Raw genomic sequence first — 6,230 nt, 5'->3', positions numbered from 1 at the left:
TTTGCTTGTTATAGCAATTTTTGCAAGTGTGCGAAAAGACGAAGAAGAAGAAAAAAAACGAAGAAAAAAACACCAAACTTTGGCAGCTCGTATCTCGGAAATGGCTAGAGCGATTTCCTTCAAATTTGGAATGTAGACTCCCTTGGCTGGCGGGAAACTGTGTAGCAAATTTGGTTCCAATCAGATAAGTGATCACCGAGATACAAAGGTGTGAAAATGACGTTTTCGTTCTTCCTGTCAATATACTCACGGTGTGACGCGCCGGTTCTTGGGCCGCACGACACACTACCGTGTGTCTTGATGTAGTTGCACTTTGCAAAGGATTTCCAGTAGACTAGCTAATAGCTACTAGTACCCTTCACTGCATTCTGCTCTTTGGCACACTTTATTGGTGTTAAGGACTTAAGTTAAGGGTAACAAAGTGTCATTAGGCAAAGGAGCATGCATGCTAATAATTGTGAAGTTCAACATCACTACTACTTAGTTATACATGTATCTGCCTCTGTTTAACTATACATGTTTCTTCCACACATTATCCCACAAAGGATTCCCCTATTGTCTGGCTTTGTTTGATTATGGGAGTATTTAGAAACAGCATCCTTCAAGCAGACTGCAAAATCACTGTCAAACTTGTGTAGTTTGTCAGTTTGTAGTCATAGTCACCCAATGTTGATGAATCCCAGATGGTCTATAAAAGATGATAGTCTAGTGTTCCATAAAGAGAGTCTGCAACTGATTATGATTTATATTCCCCAATTCTGATTTGCTGTTTCGGTGTATGAATCACTGAGTTATTTGGTAATTAGTCAAATTTATAGGTTAATTACATTCTTTATTTGTACAGCAACATAATATTCTCACCATTACCTATAAAGTTTACAATCTCTAATAACGCAGCTAATAATTTATAGTATTATATGTATATATAAATGCACTAAAGACCACTAAATGCAAGTGTTATACAGCTGTAACACTCTATTCTGAATTGTCATCATGACTCTCATCAGCTTCTTCTTCATAACCTTCATTGTCTTCAATGCATGCTAGCTCTTTTTCTAATTGTTGCAGCAACCCTGGCATACCCCATAACACCCACACAACTTCTACCTTGCTTTGACTACAGTGTAGATACTGTAAAGTAGCATTCTTAATAACACACATGCAGCTAGGTAGCTAACAGGAATCACAAATTTTTTTCCCCTTATACTGTAGCTATGCTGTATTTCTACTGATTAGTAGAGATGGAGTTCCAAATTTGCTATCCCAATCAATTTCCAAGTTTTGGTTCACATCAGGTATACATAACTGATACAATAAAAGAATGCCAAATTTGTTATCCCATTATAGAATGTACTAGACTCTGTTTAGCTACTAGGCTGTTTTGTGTGGGTAATATGTAAAATAATATTATATACTCCACCTTGTTTTCTAATACATGTATGCTCCATGCCTTTAGGCACAATATAACATATGCTCAGTATTTCCAGCCTTGGGCCTTCTGGTTGATAAATTCCATAGACTCCACAACATTCCTGTATAACTATTATGTGTATTAATTGGTGGAGTTACATTTAAGTACCATAATGAACTAAACGTACGTACATTGCCGCAATGTTGATGTAAAAGAGAATCTAATCCAAAACAGCCAAGCTGTAAAAAAAGTGTGCGGCCCTCAAAAAGGCTATGGTGAAAAAAGATGTGAAATCCAAGGTGGCGGCCAAGAAATGGCTGTGATAGTAGGTTAATGGTAAAAATTTTAATAATGACAATTCAGGTGAATTTTGTGCCAAGACCAAGCGGCACAAAAATTCACCTGAATTGTCGTTATTAAAATTTTTACCATTAACCTACCATCACAGCCATTTCTTGGCCGCCACCTTGGATTTCACATCTTTTTTCACCATAGCCTTTTTTGAGGGTTGCACACTGTTTTTTAGAGCTTCGCTGTTTTGGATTAGATTTCATTTCTTTTTGTATTTATATACCCCAAAGCCGGCCTATGGCTGGCTTTGGGACTTTTTAAACCTACCTTTTTTTCTTTACCACAGGAAGAAGAAAAGATGAAGTAGATGTACTTTAAATATTTTATCAGTAAATGTACAAATTATATATATAATACATATATTTATTACAGAAATCTCCATGGTGGTTTCTTTTTAACTGAACACTCTACAAGGTGACTTCTTCTAGATGCTCTCTCTATAGGGTGAATTGTTTGTAGTTGAACGATCTACAAGGTAATCCTTATACCTGATCTTTCTACATGGTGATTTGTTTGTAGCTGAACTATCTACAACGTAATTTCTTCTAGCTGATCTCTCTACAGGGTGATTTATTTGTAGCTGAATTCTGTACAGGTGATTTGTTTGCAGCTGAGCTCTTTACAAAATGGTATCTTTGTAGCTGAACTCTCTACAAGGTAACTTCTTCTAACTGATCTTTCTACAGGGTGATTTGTTTGTAGCTGAACTATCTACAAGGTAACTTCTTCTAACTGATCTTTCTACATGGTGATTTGTTTGTAGCTGAACTATCTACAGCGTAATATCTTCTAGCTGATCTGTCTACAGGGTGATTTGTTTGTAGCTGAATTCTGTACAGGTGATTTGTTTGCAGCTGAGCTCTTTACAAAATGGTTTCTTGGTAGCTAAACTCTCTACAAGGTAACTTCTTCTAACTGATCTTTCTACAGGGTGATTTGTTTGTAGCTGAACTATCTACAACGTAATTTCTTCTAGCCGATCTCTCTACAGGGTGATATGTTTGTAGCTGAACTCTCTGCAAGGTAACTTTTCTAGCTGATGTCTCTACAAGGTGTAGCTGAACTCTCTACATGGTGGTTTCTTTGTAACTGAACTTTCTACAAGGTGACTTCTTCTAGCTGATCTTTCTACAGGGTGATTTGTTTGTAGCTGAACTCTCTACAAGGTAACGTCTTCTAGCTGATCTCTCTACAGGTAGATTTGTTTGTAGCTGAACTATCTACAGGTGATTTGTTTTGAAACTGAACTCTCTAAATAGTGGTTTCTTTGTAGCTGAACTATCTACAGGTGATTTGTTTTGAAACTGAACTCTCTAAATAGTGGTTTCTTTGTAGCTGAACTCTCTACAAGGTAACTTCTTCTAGCTGATCTCTCTACAGTGTGATTTGTTTGTAGCTGAATTCTGTATAGTTGATTTGCTTGCAGCTGAGCTCTTTACAGAATGGTTTCTTTGTAGCTGAACTCTCTGCAAGGTAACTTCTTCTAGCTGATGTCTCTACAGTGTCACTAGTATGTAGCTGAATTCTCTACATGGTGGTTTCTTTGTAACTGTACTATCTACAAGGTAACTTCTTCTAACTGATCTTTCTACAGGGTGATTTGTTTGTAGCTGAATTCTGTATAGTTGATTTGTTTGCAGCTGAGCTCTTTACAGAATGGTTTCTTTGTAGCTGAACTCTCTGCAAGGTAACTTCTTCTAGCTGATGTCTCTACAAGGTCACTAGTTTGTAGCTGAGATCTCTACATGGTGGTTTCTTTGTAACTGAACTCTCTACAAGGTGACTTCTTCTGGCTGATCTTTCTACAGGGTGATTTGTTTGAAGCTGAATTCTCTACAAGGAAATGTCTTCTAGCTGATCTCTCTACAGGGAGATTTGTTTCTAGCTGAACTCTCTACGGGTGATTTGTTTGAAGCCGAACTCTCTACAAGGAAACTTCTTCTAGCTGATCTCTCTACAGGGAGATTTGTTTGTAGCTGAACTCTCTACAGGTGATTTGTTTTGCAGCTGAACTCTCTACAAGGTAACTTCTTCTAGTTGATCTCTGTACAGGGAGATTTGTTTGTAGCTGAACTCTCTACAAGGTGGTTTGTTTGTAGCTGCACTCTCTACAAGGTGGTTTCTTTGTAGCTGAACTCTACAAGGTGATTTCTTCTAGCTGAACTATCTCTTTCCATAGTTGCATGAACTCCCTACAAGGTAACTTCTTCTAGCTGATCTCTCTACAGGGTGAATTGTTTGTAGCTGATCTCTCTACAGGGTGACTTGTTTGTAGCTGATCTCTATACAGGTCAGCGTTGAAACCGGGTTGGGTCATCCGGGTCACATTTTCTCCGGGTCATCCGGGTCTGACCCGGTTTACAATTTATCCGGGTCTGACCCGGATTGGATCACGTGAGAAACGAAATTGTTCGTTTGACAACGTGGAAACTTATAAAAGTGATCGCGTAGCTCTTTCGTGAGCTACGCCCGCTTATCGCATTACCAACATACGTGATGGTAGCTATTGTCAGTAGGTGAACACCTTTTTTTTTTTTGGTCTTCAACCTACAGCTAGGCTGAAGTTGCAATATTTACTCAACATTGCAACTTCAGCATAGCTGTAGGTTCAAAATGTAGACTCGTTCGCTCGCTCGAGATCAGCTGAAACACGTCTCGGCTTTAATTAATCACGTTCACATCCGGGTCAGTGGGTCATCCGGGTCAGCAGTAGTGACCCGGTTTCAACGTTGATACAGGTTACTTGTTTCTAGCTGATCTCTTGAATTCTCTTCAGAGTGACTGCTCTATTAGGATGACTGCTCTATTAGAGTATCTCGATCTCGCACTTGCTGCACCAAGTTGGATTTAGTGTTATAACTCTGTGGCTTTAAGCCTGATTCTTCTACACCATTGATGAGCCTTTCTAAGATGATTACTCCATCTGTACAACGATTTTCAAAGCATTACCCCAAGCGGGTTATCTGGTAGGCGTGGCAAGCAGTGTTTTTTTTTAATTAGATAATCTCGATTGCGTAATTGTTACACACTGTTGGTTTTGTCGTTGTATCTTCCTGGTTTTAAGCTCGATTTCTTTCAAACCACAAAAGGTTTGAGTTTCAATAGTTAACCTATTCACCCACCGATTTTCAGCTTCTTCCCATACGCGGTTTATCCTGTAGGCGTGACAACATATTGGTGTTATCTTTCGTGAATAACGGCTCATAACTCTTTGCGTGTTTATCGTATTCCACCCAAGGTTGGTACCGAGATGCGCCTTAATACCCCCCTTCAGTGTGCCAAATTTCAAGGCAATCGGATATGGCGTTCGCGTTTTATAACAGTTTTTGTAAGTGTGCGACAAGAGGAAGAAAAAAAAAACCAAGAAACTAAGCCAATTTTTGAAGTCGCATATCTCGGGAACGCTTGAAGCGATTTCGCTCAAATTTGGAATGTGGAGTACTGAAGTTGGAGGAATTCTCCACAGAAAAAATCGTCTTGTTTGATCAAGGCAGTACAGAGCTATGGAGTTGCGAAAATTGCGTTTTCTTTCTTCTTGAATGGCCTACACTTCAAAACAGAAGAACAATTGCTAGACTTACCTTTAGGGACCCGCCGATTATGCTCATAATTTTACCTATTATGCTATGCTGCACTGCTCAAAAATTCACCTATTATGCTTAAATTAATGCTCAATATTTACCTATTATGCTCGATTATGCTCAATGTTCATGCCTTAGTTCATATGCTTTGCTACTAGTTTAACACTGTATAGAAAAAAAAATGAGTGGCTGGAGCATAAATAATAAATTCTTGCTGCATGTAAGAAAAAAGATCGATATACTCTAATAAAACAGTCAGTTTGATGATTGTTCTATTAGAGTTACTGACTGCTCTATTAGAGTATATCGATCTTATTTTGCAATTGTCATTTTTCCAGCAAGAATTTATACTATCGTTCAAATATTTAACCTATTATGCTGGCATTATGCTCAATGCTTTTAGGTACCTATTATGCTCAAAATTATGCCAGCATAATCGGCGGGTCCCTACTCACCTTCCTATTCAAGATTGTCAGGAACTTACTAGCAATACCTGATCATTGCTTACCGTCACCAACTCCAGTGTCCTCCACCCGTGCTTAACATCCTCTCAAGCTAACTCAATTGCAAACAGGAGTTGATGTGTACAAATACTCCTTCCTCCCTCGAACAATTATTCAATGGAACTCCCTTCAAATTCCTAACATCGGCACAATAGATCTTGAAACATTTAAGAACGCTGTAAGTAATAATAATCTAATCCAAAACAGCCAAGCTGTAAAAAAAGAGTGCGGCCCTGAGAAAGGCTATGGTGAAAAAAGATGTGAAATCCAAGGTGGCGGCCAAGAAATGGCTGTGATGGTAGGTTAATGGTAAAAATTTTAAAAACGACAATTCAAGTGAATTTTGTGCCAAGACCAAGCGGCACCAAATTCACTGAATTGTTG

Source organism: Dysidea avara, chromosome 2, assembly GCF_963678975.1.
Source record: "Dysidea avara chromosome 2, odDysAvar1.4, whole genome shotgun sequence".
NCBI lineage: Eukaryota > Metazoa > Porifera > Demospongiae > Dictyoceratida > Dysideidae > Dysidea > Dysidea avara.
This window is presented reverse-complemented; position numbering follows the sequence as displayed.